Source organism: Salmo salar, chromosome 08, assembly GCF_965601325.2.
Source record: "Salmo salar chromosome 08, fSalSal1, whole genome shotgun sequence".
Lineage (NCBI taxonomy): Eukaryota > Metazoa > Chordata > Actinopteri > Salmoniformes > Salmonidae > Salmo > Salmo salar.
In genome coordinates, this window is record NC_138298.1 from 35,431,520 (window position 1) to 35,458,763 (window position 27,244).

The window sequence follows — 27,244 nt, forward strand, 5'->3', positions numbered from 1 at the left end:
GACGGTTCTTCAAAAACAACAAGTTAACCACCTCGGTAGCTTGCTAGCCAACATAGCCGAAAGATTCAAGCTCGTTAGATGCTTTCGGTGTATATTAGCGGCTGTGTTTTAGACACACTTCTATCGTATCAACTTGTTAACCTATTTAATATTACGTTGTTTTTTGTTAGTCAGATATAGTAGCTGGCTGGTTAAGTTAGCACTAGCTTAGTTGCTAATGATAGCTAGCTAGCTAACATCCACGAAAATGAGGTCACTAAGCTTCTCCCCTCCTGCTAAAGAAGAGGAGGTCTGCTGGACGGAGAAAGAAGCTCTGGGGCTGAACATTGTAGTGAAAGGGGAGAAGGAAGAGGAGGATGTCACAGTAAAAAAAGAAGTTGGGGATGAGGCTGTTCCAGTGAAAGAAGAGGAGGAAGACATGTTCAGAGTGAAAGAGGAGGAAGAGGATGTTACTGTGAAAGAAGAGGAGGAAGAAAAAGAGGATACAGTTTTTGGAGTTCAGAAGGAAGGGGACATTTCTGTCACATTGAAAGATGAAGAGGTGGAGGTAGGAGATCTGATTTACACCAGTAAGTACCGCCTTAAATTGTTTTTTCACTTTGGATATTCGGAGTTGGCTCATCAATACCTCTTCACCGGAGGGCCCTAGGATGATTACTGATATGTCTACAATCAGACGACATAGAGGGCAAGCTACCCCTTGTTTTCTCCGTTCCGTTTCCAAAAAGTGACTTGACATATATATTTGAGAAGGGTCTATCTGCTGACAGCAGACTGGGGGCCACGGCATGTAGTGATTTTAATGTAGTGATGATTTACTACACACCGTTCCCCCCAATAGAGCCATGTGAGAGTTGGGTTGGCTACACCAAAGATGATGGATATGCTGACAAGAAGTCTCTGCCCTAACAAGGGGAGTCGTTGTCCACAAAGCAGCACTGTGGGTTGTCTAGCTCCCGCCTATCCTTTCTTTGGATTGGTGGATACATCTTATTATTGTTATCTATTGTTTATATTCTATGAGGGTTGTTGTCGTCAACTGCCTGTATTCAATGGAGAGAGATGCTAAGCTACTAGCATGAATATGCATAGCGATCTGGAGACAACTCCTATAGTGTTTTTATCAAAGTTGTTGGTATGTCACGTGTCCACATAACAACTTAATCATTATGAAACTTCTGTTAGATCAAGTAAACCTCACGTAGCAAATAAGTCATTCATTTTGTTGTTGACCAAATTCGACACTTTCCACATTGGGTTGATAATTGTTTCCACTTGGATACAATCTACTGTAACCTAACGGCAGGACCTACAGAGATACAACCTACTGTAACCTACTGGCATGACCTACAGAGATACAACCTACTGTAACCTACTGGCATGACCTGCAGAGATACAACCTACTGTAACCTACTGGCATGACCTACAGAGATACAACCTACTGTAACCTACTGGCATGACCTACAGAGATACAACCTACTGTAACCTACTGGCATGACCTAGAGAGATACAACCTACTGTAACCTACTGGCATGACCTAGAGAGATACAACCTACTGTAACCTACTGGCATGACCTGCAGAGATACAATCTACTGTAACCTACTGGCATGACCTACAGAGATACAACCTACTGTAACCTACTGGCATGACCTAGAGAGATACAACCTACTGTAACCTACTGGCATGACCTAGAGAGATACAACCTACTGTAACCTACTGGCATGACCTGCAGAGATACAACCTACTGTTACCTACTGGCATGACCTACAGAGATACAACCTACTGTAACCTACTGGCATGACCTGCAGAGATACAACCTACTGTAACCTACTGGCATGACCTGCAGAGATACAACCTACTTGCATGACCTACAGAGATACAACCTACTGTAACCTAACGGCAGGACCTACAGAGATACAACCTACTGTAACCTACTGGCATGACCTACAGAGATACAACCTACTGTAACCTACTGGCATGACCTGCAGAGATACAACCTACTGTAACCTACTGGCATGACCTACAGAGATACAACCACTTGGATACAACCTACTGTAACCTAGTGGCATGACCTACAGAGATACAACCACTTGGATACAACCTACTGTAACCTACTGGCATGACCTACAGCGATACAACCTACTGTAATTGCATGAGAAAATAATGGTACCAGTCAAAAGTTAAGACACATACTCATTCAAGGATTTTTCTTTACTTTTACTATTTTCTACAATGTAGAATAATAGCGAAGACATCAAAACTCTGAAATAACACATATGGAATCATGTAGTAACCAAAAAAGTGTTAAACAAATCAAAATATATTTTATATTTGAGATTCTTCAAAGTAGCCACCCTTTGCCTTGATGACAGCTTTGCACACTCTTTGTATTCTCTCAACCAGCTTCACCTGGAATACTTTTTCAACAGTCTTGAAGGAGTTACCACATATGCTGAGCACTTGTTGGCTGCTTTTCTTTCACTCTGCGGTCCAACTCATCCCACACCATCTCAATTGGGTTGAGGTTAGGTGATTGTGGAGGCCAGGTCATCTGAAAATATAAAATATAAAATTTGATCTCATCAGACCAAAAGACAGATTTCCAATGGTCTAATGTCCATTGCTCGTGTTTCTTGGCCCAACCAAGTCTCTTCTTCTAATTGGTGTTCTTTAGTAATGGTTTCTTTGCAGCAATATCAACCATGAAGGCCTGATGGTCCTCTGAACTGTTGATGTTGAGATGTGTCTGTTACTTGTACTCTGAAGCAAGCTTAGTGAGCTCATGGTTGGAGATGTTAGCTAGCTAGGCTAGTGCTAACTTAACCAGCCGGCTAGCTGACTAATAACAGAAACACCGTAAATATGAAATTAAATCGGATAACTAACTCGACAACAGAAGTGTTTAAAACACAGTGGCTAATACACATGAAAGCGTCTAAAGAGCTTTATTGGTTCGGCTATTTTGGCTAGCAAGCTACGGAGGTGGCTGACTAACTGTTGCTGCTGTTGAAAAAAGCGTCCCATCCACTAGATTAAACATCACACTAGCAGCATTGCCTTAAAGCCCCACATCGCCATCTGCTGACTGGAGTGGGTAACGCAGTTGAGTAAAATGTATATTATAATTATCAGACAAAAAGTTAAAGGGTGGGAAGCATGAGTTTTTACTCACCAGTGTAACAATACAGTGTGGTTAAAGACTTAGTAACCTAGTTGTATTCACGATCTGGTTACCTATAAGTACAAACAGTTGTTTTTCGTTATTACACATGTTTTCATTTATTTTGGGATATCTTCTAAACTACCCACAATGCAGTATTTCTCAGCGTCATATGGAGGATCTACTCTGTGCTATTGAGTTTCTATGCTAGCTCGGTAGCTAGCTTAAGCTTGCAAACGTTAGCCACACCTCATGCTTTTCATGCACTGTGTGGTTGTGTTATCTAGAGGGAACCCATTAGCACGGTAGGCTCTGGTGCCTTCTTACCGTGGCCTCAAAACAAAAGAGAAAATCACACCTGCTTGCTCCTTTAAAAAAACAAAACTTTTAGGTAGGTACTTTACATTTGATACCGACAGCTACGAGTCACGCGTTAAAATCGCTAAGCAATATACTTCAAAGCAGTGTGCCGATGCCTGTATCAATTTATCAGCAGCACGTGATCAATGATGTTCGAAGCTTCATTTCATCGAACAACCGCCTGCAGCTCACACTGCAGGCGACTGCAGACTAATTGATCTACAAATCACCTTGCATCATAAATAACTACTCATTGTTATTTATAAATCAGTCAGCCAGTCACCATTTACCCAAAATATAGCATGGACTTGATGCTCACGAATGCTTCAGGGAGATGTTCCCCATCACTACTTTTCAGCATTCTCTGTGAAGTACACTACGGGAGTTTTGTTCGTTTTTCCACCTTGGCTTACTGCTAGCTGACTGACATCTGGAATCTATCTATTTTGGATGTTGGGGATTTTCCATGACATCATTCTGTGTGTCTCTGCTCTTTTGATCTGCATGTTTTAGTTGGGTTTTGTTAGTTGGGTTCTAACTGGTCTCCAGTAGTTGGGCTCCAGCTCGCTGACCATAGCTAGTTGGCTAAATAGCTAATGTTAGCGGGCTGGCTAAGAGAACTGCATATAGCTAACATTCTTTGATATTTGGTTCGATGGCATTATGTATTTCCAAAACTGTGGTTTACTTTAATCACTCAAGTCATGAGTGGAAACGGTTGGTTTAATTTCAAGTTCTACATTTGAAGTTATTTCTGTTGTAGTTTACATCATAGGGAATAGGCTGGTCCTCCATATTACTTCACACCTGACTTTGGCATTCTTCTGAATTCTGATTGGTTTTATGTAATAACTCCAAAAATAGAACAGTGAGGGGTGACTGCATTGGGACTTAAAAAAATATTTTTCATTTGATAATTTATAAACAATACAAAAAATACAAATGACAGCATCATACAAATATTAACTACATCACACCTGTCCAGACCCACTAGAACACACCCCCATCTCCATTAACTACATCACACCTGTCCAGACCCACTAGAACACACCTCCATCTCCATTAACTACATCACACCTGCCCAGACCCACTAGAACACACCTCCATCTCCATTAACTACATCACACCTGCCCAGACCCACTAGAACACACCTCCATCTCCATTAACTACATCACACCTGTCCAGACCCACTAGAACACACCTCCATCTCCATTAACTACATCACACCTGTCCAGACCCACTAGAACACACCTCCATCTCCATTAACTCCATCACACCTGTCCAGACCCACTAGAACACACCTCCATCTCCATTAACTACATCACACCTGCCCAGACCCACTAGAACACACCTCCATCTCCATTAACTACATCACACCTGCCCAGACCCACTAGAACACACCCCAATCTCCATTAACTACATCACACCTGCCCAGACCCACTAGAACACACCTCCATCTCCATTAACTACATCACACCTGTCCAGACCCACTAGAACACACCTCCATCTCCATTAACTACATCACACCTGTCCAGACCCACTAGAACACACCTCCATCTCCATTAACTACATCACACCTGTCCAGACCCACTAGAACACACCTCCATCTCCATTAACTACATCACACCTGTCCAGACCCACTAGAACACACCCCCATCTCCATTAACTACATCACACCTGTCCAGACCCACTAGAACACACCTCCATCTCCATTAACTACATCACACCTGCCCAGACCCACTAGAACACACCTCCATCTCCATTAACTCCATCACACCTGTCCAGACCCACTAGAACACTCCCCCATCTCCATTAACTACATCACACCTGTCCAGACCCACTAGAACACACCTCCATCTCCATTAACTCCATCACACCTGTCCAGACCCACTAGAACACACCTCCATCTCCATTAACTACATCACACCTGTCCAGACCCACTAGAACACACCTCCATCTCCATTAACTACATCACACCTGTCCAGACCCACTAGAACACACCTCCATCTCCATTAACTCCATCACACCTGTCCAGACCCACTAGAACACACCTCCATCTCCATTAACTACATCACACCTGTCCAGACCCACTAGAACACACCTCCATCTCCATTAACTACATCACACCTGTCCAGACCCACTAGAACACACCTCCATCTCCATTAACTACATCACACCTGCCCAGACCCACTAGAACACACCTCCATCTCCATTAACTACATCACACCTGTCCAGACCCACTAGAACACACCTCCATCTCCATTAACTACATCACACCTGTCCAGACCCACTAGAACACACCTCCATCTCCATTAACTACATCACACCTGCCCAGACCCACTAGAACACACCTCCATCTCCATTAACTACATCACACCTGTCCAGACCCACTAGAACACACCCCCATCTCCATTAACTACATCACACCTGTCCAGACCCACTAGAACACACCTCCATCTCCATTAACTACATCACACCTGTCCAGACCCACTAGAACACACCTCCATCTCCATTAACTACATCACACCTGTCCAGACCCACTAGAACACACCTCCATCTCCATTAACTACATCACACCTGTCCAGACCCACTAGAACACACCTCCATCTCCATTAACTACATCACACCTGTCCAGACCCACTAGAACACACCTCCATCTCCATTAACTACATTACACCTGTCCAGACCCACTAGAACACACCCCCATCTCCATTAACTACATCACACCTGTCCAGACCCACTAGAACACACCTCCATCTCCATTAACTACATCACACCTGCCCAGACCCACTAGAACACACCCCCATCTCCATTAACTACATCACACCTGTCCAGACCCACTAGAACACACCTCCATCTCCATTAACTACATCACACCTGTCCAGACCCACTAGAACACACCTCCATCTCCATTAACTACATTACACCTGTCCAGACCCACTAGAACACACCTCCATCTCCATTAACTACATCACACCTGTCCAGACCCACTAGAACACACCCCCATTAACTACATCACACCTGTCCAGACCCACTAGAACACACCCCCATTAACTACATCACACCTGTCCAGACCCACTAGAACACACCCCCATCTCCATTAACTACATCACACCTGTCCAGACCCACTAGAACACACCTCCATCTCCATTAACTACATCACACCTGTCCAGACCCACTAGAACACACCTCCATCTCCATTAACTACATCACACCTGTCCAGACCCACTAGAACACACCTCCATCTCCATTAACTACATCACACCTGTCCAGACCCACTAGAACACACCCCCATTAACTACATCACACCTGTCCAGACCCACTAGAACACACCTCCATCTCCATTAACTACATCACACCTGTCCAGACCCACTAGAACACACCCCCATCTCCATTAACTACATCACACCTGTCCAGACCCACTAGAACACACCTCCATCTCCATTAACTACATCACACCTGTCCAGACCCACTAGAACACACCTCCATCTCCATTAACTACATCACACCTGTCCAGACCCACTAGAACACACCCCCATCTCCATTAACTACATCACACCTGTCCAGACCCACTAGAACACACCTCCATCTCCATTAACTCCATCACACCTGTCCAGACCCACTAGAACACACCTCCATCTCCATTAACTCCATCACACCTGTCCAGACCCACTAGAACACACCTCCATCTCCATTAACTACATCACACCTGTCCAGACCCACTAGAACACACCTCCATCTCCATTAACTACATCACACCTGTCCAGACCCACTAGAACACACCTCCATCTCCATTAACTACATCACACCTGTCCAGACCCACTAGAACACACCTCCATCTCCATTAACTCCATCACACCTGTCCAGACCCACTAGAACACACCTCCATCTCCATTAACTCCATCACACCTGTCCAGACCCACTAGAACACACCCCCATTAACTACATCACACCTGTCCAGACCCACTAGAACACACCTCCATCTCCATTAACTACATCACACCTGTCCAGACCCACTAGAACACACCCCCATTAACTACATCACACCTGTCCAGACCCACTAGAACACACCTCCATCTCCATTAACTACATCACACCTGTCCAGACCCACTAGAACACACCCCCATTAACTACATCACACCTGTCCAGACCCACTAGAACACACCTCCATCTCCATTAACTACATCACACCTGTCCAGACCCACTAGAACACACCTCCATCTCCATTAACTACATCACACCTGCCCAGACCCACTAGAACACACCTCCATCTCCATTAACTACATCACACCTGTCCAGACCCACTAGAACACACCTCCATCTCCATTAACTACATCACACCTGTCCAGACCCACTAGAACACACCTCCATCTCCATTAACTCCATCACACCTGTCCAGACCCACTAGAACACACCTCCATCTCCATTAACTACATCACACCTGTCCAGACCCACTAGAACACACCTCCATCTCCATTAACTACATCACACCTGTCCAGACCCACTAGAACACACCTCCATCTCCATTAACTACATCACATTTGAGAGTAGTTACATGTCTCCAGCCCCATCCATCATCTTATTACCAAAACAGTGGTGGAATGACATCTTTGTTATTGTTTCAACTGCAGATTGGTTGTTTGATTGTGTGGTTTTTTAAAGGGGCAACCTAGGATTTAAACAGAAACAAAATGGCAGCCCAGAGACCTGAGCTGTGTTGGAATAATCATACTAACCGTACTATTTGTGAAGTACATTGAGTTTGTAGTATGCTTATTGGTTGTAGTATGATATAGTTGGTTTCGCCAAAGGTTCCCTGGTATGCAAGCATTTCTAAACTTTATTCCCTGTTTGGGGTATTGTGATGTCATTATGGGGTATTGTTATGTCATTATGGGGTATTGTCTGAAGATTGATAATAAATAAAAAGATGTCATCCATTTTGGAATAAGGCTGTAACATAACAAAATGTGGGAAAAGGGAAGGGGTCTGAATGAACTGTATGTTCTAGGGCTGTCCCAGATTTAAAAAAAATAGTATTTTCTTTCTACCAATTGATTGGTTGAAATTTTATGACGTGTATTTTTTCATATAGACACACCCCACATGTTTAATAAAATCAACTGTTTGTACGGAACTTGAACTGATGCTTCAAGCGTTTGATTAACTAATTAACACACACAAATGACTTGAGGAAGCCAGAGATCAATATAACCAGAAGAAAATAACCAATTACCGACCTGCTGCTGATCTTCGTAAATTTGGACGTTATGCTCCTGAAGTTTCCGGTAAATCCGCAAACTTTTTCCTTTTCCATTTGGAGTGCCAATTTATCTTACCATTTCTACCGATCTGCCAGTTATGAACGAGTTACAACACCTGTTTGGCCCCGCCACTTCCTGGGTCGGTGAAGAGCGGAATTAAATTGAAGGAATAAATCAGAGTCTCACGCTCATAACCTGTGGAAGGCGGGGCTTCCAGCGAGGCGTGGATTTAATAGTATGTTGTACCTAGTTTCCCTCCTTCAGGGAACAGTAGTTATAGTCATAACGTTATGATGAACTTTAACTTAAATACTGGATCTTGCTGTCGGACAGTTGTTTTTGTATTCAGATCTCTGAAATGCTCTCTAACTACGTAACATTTAGTGTCTTCTTATGTTATGCTGGGAAAACAGTTTTCATGGGCACATAAATCCTAAATCATTTCAGAGTTTGCTAAATCCAATGGTTGTAACAGATTCACCTTAAGTTGATTCACAACACCCAAATGGATACTGTCATTAACGCAGTTCTTCAATAATTACACATAATACTTAATACAGTAGCTGTTTACTTAGTCACATGTTCAACTATCATCAGCTGATCCAGGAAATCATTTTCTGAATGCCAGTCAAATGTGCTTCTTCATTCATTACACCGGTAAAGACAGTTATGCCGTGATCCACATTGGATCCAATATCCCAAACAAATTGATGTTTATAATGTGATATTGTCTGCTTGATTTACAGTAGGGTCTCGTTAGTCTGTTTGCGCACAGAGATACTTAGCTCATAATGTGTGGAGAACTGTTCCTTGATGGATAGGCTATTGCACAACACACAGAGCTATTTTCCTTTATTCAGGACATTTAGCCTACTGGGACTATTCACAACATTATCTGGTGATGAGGTTATGAAATGTCATGACAAATACATTTTAGTTTCCAAGTTTCACCTGAAATATTAAATGATTTATAATCCTAGGTCTATGTTATTGTTAGGTGAAGTTATGGGTCCTACAGTAGGTCTATGTTGTTGTTAGGTGAAGTTATGGGTCCTACAGTAGGTCTATGTTATTGTTAGGTGAAGTTATGGGTCAATTTGTTAAACACTTAGTGGACAAACCCTCATTGTCAGGCTGATGGAAAACGAGCCAAATAGCATTTTACTGGTTGAAGACGTTTTTAAATATAAAGTAGTAGATTTTCAACAATAACATAAACATTATATAAATCAGGACATTCAAATGAGTCTTACAATTATAATCCAAAGTAGTGTGAAATGCACTCATAATCAACCTGGAAATGGAGGCTATATTTGCTGTCAGCCGATGAGAACTCCCCTGAGTTTTCCCCCACGGTGGTGAATTAGTGAATAGACACAGAGCTTAATGTGAGTTTCCTTGAGTAGCACTCCTGATCTTGCACTGATAGTGTGTTGTAATATTCAGAATACATTGTGGAAAAACTAAAATTTTTGCTCACCGTTTTTGCTTCAGGCAGATATACAACATCCATAACTAGTGGTTTCCTCATTAGCAGGGAGGTGTTTCTGCAACCAAATTGCGTGTGCATCGCCATTGTCGCAATTTTAGAAAACACAGAAAGGGGCCTATTTTGGAGACCAAAAATTCATCTGGCACACTGCTTAGGATTTCAAAATGTTTTACTTTTTTCTAGCCTAAAATCATTGATGTTACTACTAATGTGAAAACAAGACTAAATATGACTATTGTTGCTCACTTGACTGTCTTAAGACAATTGTGAAGTAATTTTAACATTCATTACAGACGTCAATTGTTGTATAACATTATGGCTATGCTGTTGGCATCACCTTTTACAATAGATTTCTGCTGTTGTGGGCCTTTAACCATCTGTCTGACTTGTTGTTCACACAGGAGAGAGACGTGACTATCTTGGATCCTCTGGGGAGCCTCAACAACATGATGATGCTAACGAGGCAGAGAAGAGTCTCTCCAGATCATATCACCTCAAGAAACCCACAGAGAAGAAATCTCACCTCTGCTCTGACTGTGGGAAACATTGCAAATCTTCATCAGAACTTAAAATACACCAGCGAGTACACACAGGAGAGAAATCTCACCACTGTTTTGAGTGTGGGAAGAGTTACTTAAGATCAGAATCACTAAAAGTACACATGAGAATTCACACTGGAGAGAAACCTTATAGCTGTAATCAATGTGGGAAGAGTTTTACTCAGTCATTCAGCCTGATATACCACCAAAGAACACACACAGGAGAGCCTTCCCTGTAGCTCAGTTGGTAGAGCATGGTGTTTGCAACGCCAGGGTTGTGGGTTCGATTCCCACGGGGGGCCAGCACAGAAAAAAAATAAAATAAAAAAATAAAAATGTATGAAATTGTATGAAATGTATGCATTCACTACTGTAAGTCGCTCTGGATAAGAGCGTCTGCTAAATGACTAAAATGTAAATGTAAATGTAAAATGAGAGAAACCTTATAGCTATGATCAATGTTTGAAGAGTTTTACTACATCCAGCCAGCTGACTTCACGCCAGAGAACACACACAGGAGAGAAATCGTGTAGCTGTGATCAATGTGGGAAGAGTTTTAGTCACCCAAGCACCCTAATATCACACCGGAGAACTCACACAGGAGAGAAACCTCATAGCTGTAATCAATATCAAAAAATATACTCTGATAAAAGATCTCTGATCAAACATCAGAAAATACATACATGAAGGAGTTGTTTCATGATATCAATGAAATTATGTCACAATGTAGAATGTTTTAACATTGTAGTAGGAGTATTTTAATGGTGTCACAATTTAGAAGCCTAATCGTTTTCCCCCTGTTCTATGAGCCTCATCAGTGGAAAAATCTTTGTACTTTGCTCCGTTCATCTTTCCCTCAATCCTGACTAGTCTGCCAGTCCCTGCCACTGAAAAACATCCCCACAGCATGATGCTGCCACCACCATGCTTCACCGTAGGGATGGTGCCTGGTTTCATCCAGGTCTGAGAGTCCTTTAGGTGCTTTTTGGCAACTCCAAGCGTTCTGTCATGAGCCTTTTACTGAGGAGTGGCTTCCGTCTGGCCACTCTACCATAAAGGCCTGATTGTTGGAGTGCTGCAGAGATGGTTGTCCTTCTGGAAGGTTCTCCCATCTACACAGAAGAACTCTGGAGCTTTGTCAGAGTGACCATCAGGTTCTTGGTCACCTCCCTGACCAAGGCCCTTCTCCCAAATGTATGTAGTTCTGTCCTTGAGCTGTTCTTGTCTATTGATCTGTATTATGTCATGTTTTGTGTGGGCCCCAGGAAGAGTAGCTGCTGCTTTTGCAACAGCTAATGGGGATCCTAATAAAATACCAAAATTGCTCAGTTTGGCCGGGTGGCCAGCTCTAGGAAGAGTCTTGGTAGTTCCAAACTTTTTAAATTTTAGAATGATGGAGGCCACTGTGTTCTTGGGGACCTTCAATGCTGCAGACATTTTTTGGTACCTTTCTCCAGATCTGTGCCTCAACACAATCCTGTCTCAGCTCTATGGACAATTCCTTTGACCTCATGGCTTGGTTTTCACTCTGAGAAAGGTGTGTGCCTTTCCAAATCATGTCCAATCAATTGAATTTACCACAGGTGGACTCCAATCAATTTGAAGAAACATCTCAAGGATGATTAATGGAAACAGGATGCACCTGAAAGCAATTTCGAATCTCATAGCAATGGGTCTGAACACTTAAGTAAATACATTTGCAAATGGTTTGTCATTATGGGGTATTGTGTGTAGATTGATGAGGGGAAACAATTCAACATTTTTAGAATAAGGCTGTAATGTAACAAAATGTTGAAAAAGTGAAGGGGTCTGAATACTTTATGAATGCACTGCATTCCGCTGGCAGTTTTCTACCACTGGCAGTTTTGTACACAATCACATGATACGTGGTATAGAAAAGTCCAATCTTAGGAGAGTACATGGGAGGCGCTATACTGTGTGTCTGCAGGTGTCTATCTGGTCAAAACCACTGATACAGGTGCCCCTCCACCCTCTGGTGGGATGGATCATGTCTACAGAGAAACCTAGATTCAAATACTTAGATTTGTGTGTATTGGGTATATGCTGTGAAATTGTTAGATATTATTTGTTAGATATTACTGCACTGTCGGAGCTAGAAACACAAGCATTTTGCTACACCCGCAATAACATTTGCTAAACACGTGTATGTGACCAATAAAATGTGATTTGATTTTGATTTGAAATAAACGTCCTATTTATCAAAGGTGCTTTTGGCTGGAGTCAAAATTACTCCAAAGGATTTGAATTTGTTAAAAGTCCATATTGATACAGAAACACTAAACCATGATTTAGATGTATTAAGATCAAGTTGATTGACAAAGTCATGAAAAATTTAATAAACCACATTTTGGCTATGATAAAAGATATGCCTCTGGGGTCAAAATGATCCATGTCAGAAGTATGGTTCAATGCAAATATGTAGTGGGTCTAAAGTTTGTTTTAAATTATCACTCATTAAACACGAATCAATCAACACATGCTTCTCTTTGAACGACTTAATATAATAATCAACTTTTATGGAATAAATGAAAAATAAACATTTGGTTCCTCAACTGCGTTACCCACTCCAGTCAGCAGATGGCGATGTCTTTTTATTTTTAATTGATTTTATATATATTTTTTAAATTCAAAATACAGATCAACAATTTACATTGTTACATCATACAAAACAGAATGCAGCTATTAACGAGAAAATACTAAAACATACAAACACAAACAATATCAATGAAGTAATAAAAAAATAAAAAATTCTAGTGCAATTGTAATCACTCTGAAAAAATCTATAATGATTCAGGAAAATGTTATTCTTGTTGTTATTCACTGGGGTTAATGTTTTAATAAAATAGTTAAATTCAATCAGAAAAATGTGTAATTTTGGTATAGAATTTTGGAATTTTTGTCTTTGTATAAAGTATTTGGCAACAAGAATAAAAATATTCACAATCATTTCAATGGTCTTGTTATCATTGCAATAGTAACATATAGTAACATATTATTTCTTTCATGTCAAAAACATAGACAGTGTTCATAATGGTAAAGAAGTATTTTGCAAGGTTTTCCCAAAATTCTGATACAAATGGGACAGATTCTCACCTTTTTCACAGAAAACGCAGATATCCTTTTTACAGATGAAGTCAAGAAAGGTCTTATTGATCTCTTTACAAGTAGAAGGATTTACAAATAAAGATAATGAGGGGTACACAAAACGAGACAGTCCCTCTGCCTTGGACAGAAGTACTCTCCCAAGTATAGAAAGATCTCTTTGTAGACAATCATTAAATATATTTTTGGTTTTCTTAATTGTAGGAGAGAAATTCATATGTTGTCTGACTAAGTGTTTTTTTGACAGATGTATTCCTAGATTTTAAACACAGTACTTTACAGGAATATTTTCTATTTCTTTATCATCAGAGTCAAATAAACATAAGATTTCACATTTAGAAACATTCCATTTTAATCCTGATGCAATAGAAAATGCAGTTATAGCATTAAGGGCGACCTGGTTTTTGTCTCTTAAAAAAGAGTAGTATCATCAGCCAGTTGGGAAATTTTGATTTCTTTGTTAAAAATGGTTAAGCCATACAAATTTGCATTAGTTCCACAACCAAAATGAATAAAAATGGCAAAATTGGGCATCCCTGTCGTACACTTCTGTTGACACTGAACATTTTGGAAGTATTAAGGTTTAGTAACACAGAACTATTTATATCTTTGTAAAACATGCTTTGATAAAATTTTCACCGAATCCAAAAAGTTTAAGTGACCTAAAGAGAAATGAATGTTCAATTGTGTCAAAGGCTTTACAGAAGTCCAAAAATAAGACAACCGCATCTGAGTCAATTGCATCTGAATAAACTATAAGGTCCAAGACTAAACAAATGTTAGAGCTGATGTGACGGCCCTTCATGAATCCTGTTTGAGTCTCATTTATAATGGTATCTATTCCTTTCTTTAATTTTTGCCATAAACCAGAGCAATCAATTTGTAATCAATATTTAATAAAGTAATTGGTCTCCAATTGTCAATGAGAGAAGGGTCTTTATTGGGCTTCGGAATCAGTGAAACAAGGCCCTGTTTCATAGTGGAGTCCATTTCACCATTTTTAATGCAATCTGAAACATATTAAAAATCGGGTCTTCTAGTAACTCCCCAAACTGTCTATAGAAGTCAACTGATAGGCCATCAGGGCCAGGAGATTTCCCTTTTTTTCATTGAATTCAGAGCCTCTCTAATTTCTTAAATTGACACAGGTGAATCGCAAACTGAGTGGAAATCATCCTCAATTACAGGGACATAATTCTGAATGTGGCAAATGTAGCTTTCACAACCATCTTCCTGAAATTGAGAGCTGTAAAGGTTTTCTTAAAAGGAATTGACAAATGATAATATTGTAATGGGATCTTTGCATAAAACATTGTTAATTTTGAGTGCAGTTTTCTATATTTTCTTTTGTAGTTTCTCTTTTCAAGTGCAAAAAAGTAACTATTGTTTCTTCCCCCTCTTCAATCCATTTTGCTCTTGACCTTACAAAGGCACCCTTTGACCCGTGTAAAGCTGTTCTAATTCTAGTTGTAAAGACTTAAATACAGACTCTTCTTCTTTCTAATTCTAGTTGTAAAGACTTAAATACAGACTCTTCTTCTTTCTAATTGTAGTTGTAAAGACTTAAATACAGACTCTTCTTCTTTCTAATTCTAGTTGTAAAGACTTAAATACAGACTCTTCTTCTTTCTAATTCTAGTTGTAAAGACTTAAATACAGACTCTTCTTCTTTCTAATTCTAGTTGTAAAGACTTAAATACAGACTCTTCTTCTTTCTAATTCTAGTTGTAAAGACTTAAATAAAGACTCTTCTTCTTCAGATAGATTCTCTTCTTTAGAAAACTGTCAACCTTAATATATATATATATATAACTTAAACATCCATGGTGGAGACATTAACACTTGGTAGACTATATAACTTAAACATCCATGGTGGAGACATTAACACTTGGTAGACTATATAACTTAAACATCCCTGGTGGTGACATTAACACTTGGTAGACTATATAACTTAAACATCCATGGTGGAGACATTAACACTTGGTAGACTATATAACTTAAACATCCCTGGTGGAGACATTAACACTTGGTAGAATATATAACTTAAACATCCATGGTGGAGACATTAACACTTGGTAGACTATATAACTTAAACATCCATGGTGGAGACATTAACACTTGGTAGAATATATAACTTAAACATCCATGGTGGAGACATTAACACTTGGTAGAATATATAACTTAAACATCCATGGTGGAGACATTAACACTTGGTAGAATATATAACTTAAACATCCCTGGTGGAGACATTAACACTTGGTAGACTATATAACTTAAACATCCATGGTGGAGACATTAACACTTGGTAGACTATATAACTTAAACATCCATGGTGGAGACATTAACACTTGGTAGACTATATAACTTAAACATCCATGGTGGAGACATTAACACTTGGTAGACTATATAACTTAAACATCCATGGTGGTGACATTAACACTTGGTAGACTATATAACTTAAACATCCCTGGTGGAGACATTAACACTTGGTAGACTATATAACTTAAACATCCATGGTGGAGACATTAACACTTGGTAGACTATATAACTTAAACATCCATGGTGGTGACATTAACACTTGGTAGACTATATAACTTAAACATCCATGGTGGAGACATTAACACTTGGTAGACTATATAACTTAAACATCCATGGTGGTGACATTAACACTTGGTAGACTATATAACTTAAACATCCCTGGTGGTGACATTCACTTTTTCATAATGTTTCCAAATTGATTGTTTTTTCTAGAAGCACCAGCTTGTTGTTGTTGTCGTCATGGCTGTTCCTGTTGGGTAGCAACTTCACCAGCTTGTTGTTGTCGTCATGGTTGTTCCTGTTGGGTAGCAACTTCACCAGCTTGTTGTTGTCGTCATGGTTTTTCCTGTTGGGTAGCAACTTCACCAGCTTGTTGTTGTTGTCATGGTTGTTCCTGTTGGGTAGTAACTTCACCAGCTTGTTGTTGTTGTCATGGTTGTTCCTGTTGGGTAGTAACTTCACCAGCTTGTTGTTGTTGTCATGGTTGTTCCTGTTGGGTAGCAACTTCACCAGCTTGTTGTTGTTGTTGTTGTCATGGTTGTTCCTGTTGGGTAGCAACTTCACCAGCTTGTTGTTGTTGTCATGGCTGTTCCTGTTGGGTAGCAACTTCACCAGCTTGTTGTTGTTGTCATGGCTGTTCCTGTTGGGTAGCAACTTCACCAGCTTGTTGTTGTTGTCATGGTTGTTCCTGTTGGGTAGCAACTTCACCAGCTTGTTGTTGTTGTTGTTGTCATGGCTGTTCCTGTTGGGTAGTAACTTCACCAGCTTGTTGTTGTTGTCATGGCTGTTCCTGTTGGGTAGTAACTTCACCAGCTTGTTGTTGTTGTCATGGTTGTTCCTGTTGGGTAGTAACTTCACCAGCTTGTTGTTGTCGTCATGGTTGTTCCTGTTGGGTAGTAACTTCACCAGCTTGTTGTTGTTGTCATGGTTGTTCCTGTTGGGTAGCAACTTCACCAGCTTGTTGTTGTTGTCATGGCTGTTCCTGTTGGGTAGCAACTTCACCAGCTTGTTGTTGTTATTCTGAAGCATCTTGTGTGATGTAGGTCTTGTGGGGAGACGGTGAGAGAAGATGGATTCTATTCATATGCTGTCCAGCTTCTGAATAACGTATGGTGCTAGAATGGAGAGGAGATCAGTAAACAACAGAACGTATGGTGCTAGAATGGAGAGGAGATCAGTAAACAACATATTTACATATGTGCAACATTGTGACAGCACTGGTTCTACCCTATTTGGGAAGTTGGTCTGCCTGCTCCTCAGGCTGAGAGAGATATTCTGACAGCAGGTTCCAGTCCTTTTCCTCTGTATATAAAAACTGTTTAAAACTCTATAACACAATAGTGGTTTTGGAAAACTGGTTCATATATCCTAAAGTCAATGGCGAATGTGGCTATGTATATATTTATTTTGCCGTTCATAAATTGAAGACCTATTTCAGCAAGTTAACCAGGTTTCTGCTTGTTTAGCTAGCCGTGTTAATGACGAGCTAACTAGCACCGTTGGTCACTGCACTACAATGTGTCACGCAGCTATTACCAGCAGGTGATTTACTAGCAGGTGACTTATTGAAATATTAACTTCATGTTTATTTTCTTACAACCTTCAAATGTTTATATAAAAAGGGTTGTACTTGTGCTCTGTATTTATGGATTAATATCACTTCACATTGAGGGCATGTATCACTACTGTTGCTCCTATCTAAATGATATCTTGTGTCCTACCTAACCATGTATCACTACTGTTGCTCCTATCTAAATGATATCTTGTGTCCTACCTAACCATGTATCACTACTGTTGCTCCTATCTAAATGATATCTTGTGTCCTACCTAACCATGTATCACTACTGTTGCTCCTATCTAAATGATATCTTGTGTCCTACCTAACCAGTGAACGTGTGGCTGTGACCGTCCTGTCAGTGCCTGTCATAACTGTTTTATTTTACTGCTTTTCTGTATTTTTTGGTTATTTTCTAAACACAACGCATGTATATTATACAATCACTTTGTCGATTCAGTCTGAGAGCAGTGAACATGTGACTGTCCTGTCAATGCCTGTCATCACTGTTTGATATCTTTTACTGCAGATAAAAACTGAGTCAACCTGAAGTGTGGGTGTCCGTGTGCCTTTCTTCTGGGGGGCTGTGTGAAGTTGGTTACACCAGGTGCCTGTACTACAGAAACACAGCTAATCCAACAATAGTGCTAGGTGCCTGTACTACAGAAACACAGCTAATCCAACAATAGTGCTAGGTGCCTGTACTATATAAACACTGCTAATCCAACAATAGTGCTGGTGCCTGTACTATATAAACACTGCTAATCCAACAATAGTGTAGGTGCCTGTACTACAGAAACACTGCTAATCCAACAATAGTGCTGGTGCCTGTACTATATAAACACTGCTAATCCAACAATAGTGCTAGGTGCCTGTAGTATATAAACACTGCTAATCCAACAATAGTGCTGGGTGCCTGTACTACAGAAACACTGCTAACCAAGCAATAGTGCTGGTGCCTGTACTATAGAAACACTGCTAATACAACAATAGTGCTAGGTGCCTGTACTATAGAAGCACTGCTAATCCAACAATAGTGCTGGTGCCTGTACTACAGAAACACTGCTAATCCAACAATAGTGCTAAGTGCCTGTACTACAGGTTCCTGCACACTTGATTAAAGGGGAACTACTCTCAAAAATCTAAATTTCTTAGATTTTTCCCAAACCTCAATTGATGTGGTTTAAGCATTGTTATGAACATACAATTGTATTGTTTTTCTGTTTAAAAAAAGTCAGACTTTGAGAACAAAAACCTGAAAAAAAATGAGAGAAATTTTGAAACCTGTGAATTTCTGACTCAGTTTCTCTGTTTCAATAATAGTTATTATATTATCCTACTGAACAGTACAGCTTGGGTTGGTCTACTATTATCCTACTGAACAGTACAGCTTGGGTTGGGCTACTATTATCCTACTGAACAGTACAGCTTGTGTTGGTCTACTATTATCCAACTGAACAGTACAGCTTGGGTTGGCCTACTATTATCCTACTGACCAGTACAGCTTGGGTTGGTCTACTCTTATCCTACTGAACAGTACAGCTTGGGTTGGTCTACTATTATCCTACTGAACAGTACAGCTTGGGTTGGTCTACTATTATCCTACTGACCAGTACAGCTTGGTTTGGTCTAGTATTATCCTACTGAACAGAACAGCTTGGGTTGGTCTACTATTATCCTACTGAACAGTACAGCTTGGGTTGGTCTACTATTATCCTACTGAACAGTACAGCTTGGGTTGGTCTACTATTATCCTACTGAACAGTACAGCTTGGGTTGGTCTACTATTATTCTACTGAACAGTACAGCTTGGGTTGGTCTACTATTATCCTACTGAACAGTACAGCTTGGGTTGGTCTACTATTATCCTACTGACCAGTACAGCTTGGGTTGGTCTACTATTATCCTACTGACCAGTACAGCTTGGGTTGTTCCACTATTATCCTACTGAACAGTACAGCTTGGGTTGGTCTACTATTATCCTACTGACCAGTACAGCTTGGGTTGGTCTACTATTATCCTACTGAACAGTACAGCTTGGGTTGGTCTACTATTATCCTACTGAACAGTACAGCTTGGGTTGGTCTACTATTATCCTACTGAACAGAACAGCTTGGGTTGGTCTACTATTATCCTACTGAACAGAACAGCTTGGGTTGGTCTACTATTATCCTACTGAACAGAACAGCTTGGGTTGGTCTACTATTATCCTACTGAACAGAACAGCTTGGGTTGGTCTACTATTATCCTACTGAACAGAACAGCTTGGGTTGGCCTGACTGTGAAAGACCAATATGGGATTCATCATTTTAGGTCATTCAGAGTGTATGTCACTATTTCTCATGCTTTTCACACAGAGGGCCTTTCCTTCGCTGGGCCGTTTGGAAAATGTTTTACTAAATTAGAGTACTGTATACCCACTTCTCCAGGCACCACTAAACCACTGGCCTACACAACAGCTTTCAACATACCAGTATTTAGTTTGGAAACTTTCTAAAGAAATGCTGGTATAACTAATACTATATTAAAATACATCAAATTATCCATTTATTTGTTTCTAAAGTGGTTGCACTGCTGTGAAAAACAGTTGTACTGCAGTACAGTGCTAAAATAATTTATATTCTCAAAGTTGATCTTGTCTTTGCAGGGGGACTCTTATTTAGAAGAAAATAATCTGATGTTGTGCTGCCAGCATATTATCCTGCTGCTAGCAGAACGGTAATATAGGCTTTTACCCTAGAATATTTGTACGGTGTGCTGCGAGGTACAAACTGCAGAGATCTCTATAGAGAGAAAGATCAATAAGAGGTTATTTAAGAGGCTTAATAAAAAAGAAATAAAAAAACAGGCAAATTGGGTTGATGAATTATGGTCCAAGGTGAAGCCATGCTGTCCCAAACACCCTTTTGATTGGTCACATGTCCTGCTCAGGGACACACCTGACTCAGGAGACTGCAATGTTTCTATACTCATTGACTCACCCTTTTGATTGGTCACATGTCCTGCTCAGGGACACACCTGACTCAGGAGACTGCAATGTTTCTATACTCATTGACTCACCCTTTTGATTGGTCACATGTCCTGCTCAGGGACACACCTGACTCAGGAGACTGCAATGTTTCTATACTCATTGACTCACCCTTTTGATTGGTCACATGTCCTGCTCAGGGACACACCTGACTCAGGAGACTGCAATGTTTCTATACTCATTGACTCACCCTTTTGATTGGTCACATGTCCTGCTCAGGGACACACCTGACTCAGGAGACTGCAATGTTTCTATACTCATTGACTCACCCTTTTGATTGGTCACATGTCCTGCTCAGGGACACACCTGACTCAGGAGACTGCAATGTTTCTATACTCATTGACTCACCCTTTTGATTGGTCACATGTCCTGCTCAGGGACACACCTGACTCAGGAGACTGCAATGTTTCTATACTCATTGACTCACCCTTTTGATTGGTCACATGTCCTGCTCAGGGACACACCTGACTCAGGAGACTGCAATGTTTCTATACTCATTGACTCACCCTTTTCTATTGGTCACATGTCCTGCTCAGGGACACACCTGACTCAGGAGACTGCAATGTTTCTATACTCATTGACTCACCCTTTTGATTGGTCACATGTCCTGCTCAGGGACACACCTGACTCAGGAGACTGCAATGTTTCTATACTCATTGACTCACCCTTTTGATTGGTCACATGTCCTGCTCAGGGACACACCTGACTCAGGAGACTGCAATGTTTCATTAACTGCAATTGCTACATTAACCCACCACCAAACTAAACAGGGTTAGAAGTTACAAGACATACGTTGAAATACTGTAGCATTATGGTAAAGAAAGATGACAAGAGAGAGCGAGAGAGAGAAAGGAGAGGGCCAAAGAGCCTGTTCATTATTACTCCACATGGGGGTAACAAACACCAGTTAATATTCCAGAATAGAGCACCACAGAATTTACAGGCTACGTTTGACAATGGTCAATTTGGAGATCCTCCAGCCTGGACCAGGCCTGCGTCCCAAAAGTATTTACTGCTTCCTGAAGTGTGCACTCCTTCACTACTCCCCATAAAGTGTAAAAGCATTGGATTGCTGTAGGCATAGGTTATAGCATGAGTTTCCATTCTAATCAATTCCTGTCAAATCCTATCCATGAAGGGAAGGGAACAAGTGCACACTTTTGGAGGAAGGACAACAATACATCATAGTCAATGTGGAGGATAAATAACTACACACCAGGACAACAATACATCATAGTCTATGGAGGATAAATAACTACACACCAGGACAACAATACATCATAGTCTATGGAGGATAAATAACTACACACCAGGACAACAATACATCATAGTCTATGGAGGATAAATAACTACACACCAGGACAACAATACATAATAGTCTATGGAGAATAAATAACTACACACCAGGACAACAATCACAGTCGGGGACTCCCCAGGCCCTCTAGCTGGAGGATAAATAACTACACACCAGGACAACATTACATCATAGTCTATGGAGAATAAATAACTACACACCAGGACAACAATACATCATAGTCTATGGAGGATAAATAACTACACACCAGGGACAACAACTACATCATAGTCTATGGAGGATAAATAACTACACACCAGGACAACAATACATCATAGTCTATGGAGGATAAATAACTACACACCAGGACAACAATACATCATAGTCTGTGGAGGATAAATAACTACAATGATGTCTTATCTTCTCTCTTTCTGTTTGTTTGTAGTTTCTCACTGTTTGAATTTGCAGGTGTTATCATTAGCCCCTCATATTTGTGAGAGAGAGACAGAAAGAGAGACAGAAAGACAGACAGACAGAAAGAGAGAGAGAGAGAGAGACAGAGAGAGAGACAGAAAGAGAGAGAGACAGACAGACAGACGAGTCCCCTAAGCAAGCTGGACCTGGTACTCTGTTCACAAACAGACCCCACAGAGCCCCAGGACAGAAAACATATTAGACCAAACCAAATCATGAGAAAACAAAAGGATAATTACTTGACACATTGGAAAGGATTAACAAAAAACAGAGCAAACTAGAATGTTATTTAGCCCTAAACAGAGAGTACACAGTGGCAGAATACCTGACCACTGTGACTGACCCAAACTTAAGGAAAGCTTTGACTACGTACAGACTCAGTGAGCATAGCCTTGCTATTGAGAAAGGCTGCCGTAAGCAGACCTCAAATCAAATTGTATTAGTTACGGGCCCCTAAACAACAATGCAGTTAAAAAAAATATGGATAAGAATAAGAAATGAAAGTAACAAGTAATTAAAGAGCATCAGTAAAATAACAATAGCAATACTATATACAGGTGGTACCTGGCTGTCAAGAGAAGACAGGCTATGTGCACACAGCCCACAAACTGAGGGGTAAACTGAGATGCACTTCCTAACCTCCTGCCAAATGTATGACCAGTTAATTCATACTGTATGTTGTAGTCTGTCCAAGAGGGGAATCACACAAGACTGACCTCAGTTAATTCATACTGTATGTTGTAGTCTGTCCAAGAGGGGAATCACACAAGACTGATCTCAGTTAATTCATACTGTATGTTGTAGTCTGTCCAAGAGGGGAATCACACAAGACTGACCTCAGTTAATTCATACTGTATGTTGTAGTCTGTCCAAGAGGGGAATCACACAAGACTGATCTCAGTTAATTCATACTGTATGTTGTAGTCTGTCCAAGAGGGGAATCACACAAGACTGATCTCAGTTAATTCATACTGTATGTTGTAGTCTGTCCAAGAGGGGAATCACACAAGACTGATCTCAGTTAATTCATACTGTATGTTGTAGTCTGTCTAATAATTAAATCACACAAGACTGACAGCCTGTAATTTTATTAAAAGCATTCAGTTGATTACATGGCAGTTTAGAGAGCAACATCATAACAATAATCTACATCGTAATCAATAATCAATATCATAACATTTATAATCAATAACATCATGAGAGGTAAACAACAACAAACCCCTTTATAATTATTTTTTTTTTAAATACAAAGAATGACCAGATGATTATAATAATACATGGACTAATAATGGAAACACTTCAAGATAAAGAATCTAAGAGACACTAAATAAGATAAAGAATCTAAGAGACACTAAATAAGATAAAGAATCTAAGAGACACTAAATAAGATGAACAATCTAAGAGACACTAAATAAGATAAAGAATCTAAGAGACACTAAATAAGATAAAGAATCTAAGAGACACTAAATAAGATAAAGAATCTAAGAGACACTAAATAAGATAAAGAATCTAAGAGACACTAAATAAGATAAAGAATCTAAGAGACACTAAATAAGATAAAGAATCTAAGAGACACTAAATAAGATAAAGAATCTAAGAGACACTAAATAAGATAAAGAATCTAAGAGACACTAAATAAGATAAAGAATCTAAGAGACACTAAATAAGATAAAGAATCTAAGAGACACTAAATAAGATAAAGAATCTAAGAGACACTAAATAAGATAATGAATCTAAGAGACACTAAATAAGATAAAGAATCTAAGAGACACTAAATAAGATAAAGAATCTAATAGACACTAAATAAGATAAAGAATCTAAGAGACACTAAATAAGATAAAGAATCTAAGAGACACTAAATAAGATAAAGAATCTAAGAGACACTAAATAAGATAAAGAATCTAAGAGACACTAAATAAGATAAAGAATCTAAGAGACACTAAATAAGATAAAGAATCTAAGAGACACTAAATAAGATAAAGAATCTAAGAGACACTAAATAAGATAAAGAATCTAAGAGACACTAAATAAGATAAAGAATCTAAGAGACACTAAATAAGATAAAGAATCTAAGAGACACTAAATAAGATAAAGAATCTAAGAGACACTAAATAAGATAAAGAATCTAAGAGACACTAAATAAGATAAAGAATCTAAGAGATACTAAATAAGATAAAGAATCTAAGAGACACTAAATAAGATAAAGAATCTAAGAGACACTAAATAAGATAAAGAATCTAAGAGACACTAAATAAGATAAAGAATCTAAGAGACACTAAATAAGATAAAGAATCTAAGAGACTAAATAAGATAAAGAATCTAAGATAAATAGATAGACATGAAGACAAAAGTTAAAAGTAATACATTCTGGAACACAAAACAGACGTAATTAAGCTACTCTCTTAAAATAATCAAAACCCCATGTTACCCACAAAACCCCATGTTACCCACAAAACCCCATGTTACCCACAAAACCCCATGTTACCCACAAAACCCCATGTTACCCACAAAACCCCATGTTACCCAGAACCCCATGTTTCTCTGGTGGTAAAAACCAAACTAAAAGGAATAATGGTGGTTACAGTCACTCCTTTTAGATTTCTTCCAAGGTTCTAGAAAGAGAAACTAATTCTGAACTTGTTATTAAAATTACAACCACTTCAGGTTTGTCACCACATTTTAAACATCAGTCCACTGCTGACCATCCATTTAAAACACAAAACTGACCTAAGATCAGCATGTAGGGTCAGCTTCATTCTACTCCTACTCCGTCCCCTGGGCTGCTCTCTCCTCTCCCGGTCCAGCTTCAGCTCTGGAGCTCAGAGAGACCATCTCCATGGCATTGACATAAAGATCCATGCTGCTCACCCTGTTCACTCTCTTCTGCCTCCTGGTGGGCTAGGGAGACACAGCACCAACAGTCAGACATTTACTCTCTAGTATCTCCATTCTCTCTCCCTCCCTCCCTCCCTCTCCCCCTCACCCTCTCCCTCTAGTTTAAATGACTTTTAACGTCTGAGTAAATGTCTTTACCTTGTAGTATAGGTAGGAGGTGGTGATGGCTGTCAGTAGGATCAGCAGCACTACAACGTGTCTGATGATGAAGGCTGGCAGAGGAGAGGCTGCAAACAGAAACACATTTGATGAGGGGACTGATCATCATCACATAGATCTGTGGGAAATCTGTCAATGACAAAGTTATAAGTCTGGTTCATGTTCAGTTACCTGTGATGGTGAGGGAGAGGAGCTCACTCTCAGAGGAGAAGTCATGAGAGAAAACATGATTGTCATAAACACAGCTGTAGTTCCCTTGGTGGGAGTCATCTGCAGCAGGGAAGAGGAAGGCAGCAGAGTGATTGACAGCTGGCTGGGTCTGGGTTCTGTTGGAGCCGGTGAACGTGAGGAGGAAGGAGCCTCCTGGGTACTGTGGCTGAGTGGAGCAGGTGATGGTGAAGCTGTAGCCCCTGAACACCTCGGACCCCTGGTGGCCCCTGGAGACCCCTCCCATTGAGTCAGTCAGGGAGGCTCTGACTGACTCAGGCTGGAACAGGAGATCTGTAACAATAAAAGAGAACAAGAAAAACCTCTTCAACTAGTTTCCTATAGATATGACAATAACATCAGCATGTAACAGTGCTGGCCACCCTCCCTCACAGGGCAACATGAGTAGTGGGCCTACAGTCACTGAGACAACATATGTTGATATCAGGCTTAAGCAGGACATCTGGAACAAGAGGAGAGAAAAAGAAAACATAGCTCCTCAACTACTTTCCTCATTTAGATATGACAATAACATGACATGTGACAGTGGTAGTGAGTAGAGACGTTCACTGAGATAACACTCAAATACAAAGCATTCTGGGACATTTAAGTTGTATTTGATTCCTACTTGACTGAGTGATCTATTTAGTAAAGCAGACTGACAAGCTAAACAGTCATCATGAGAGGTGCAGAGGAAGTTGTATGGATGAAGGAAATCAGTTGAATATAATTATAATATCTTGTTATTACCTGAGCAGATCACTGAGAGTCCAGAATAGAGATCATATCTTCTTCTACACTCCCTCAGTACAGACTCAGATCCAGAACAGTCAACTCTAAACCCTCTAGTGGTATTTCCAGGTAGAACTGAAATAGTGGAGCCACAACCCAGCTGTCTACACACTACTGCAGCTACATCCTCCTGGTCCCAGTCATCAGTTCCCACAATCCTCCACTCTCCCTGGTGGTACCGCTCCACTCCACCAGCACAGCGACTGCCTCCTCCCACCAGCCTCACATCATCATGCTCTGAGAAAAGAAAAGAGAGAGACAGTAATCTTACTATTTTCTAACTAAAACACACCTATATTGTCTCTCATATTCTTCACTCCAGGTGAGAAACAATGTTGATTGAGTGACAAACTGTTTCTTACC

General features: G+C 40.1%; 1 long non-coding RNA gene across 1 annotated transcript; it reads left to right on the forward strand.

Annotated features, from left to right (window-relative positions):
• LOC145881544 (uncharacterized) lies at positions 1–13,044 on the forward strand. The gene is made up of 2 exons (XR_014393105.1): positions 1–569; positions 10,679–13,044. It is a non-coding gene; the product is annotated as an uncharacterized LOC145881544 (long non-coding RNA).
• Positions 13,045–27,244: the final 14,200 nt, after the last annotated feature.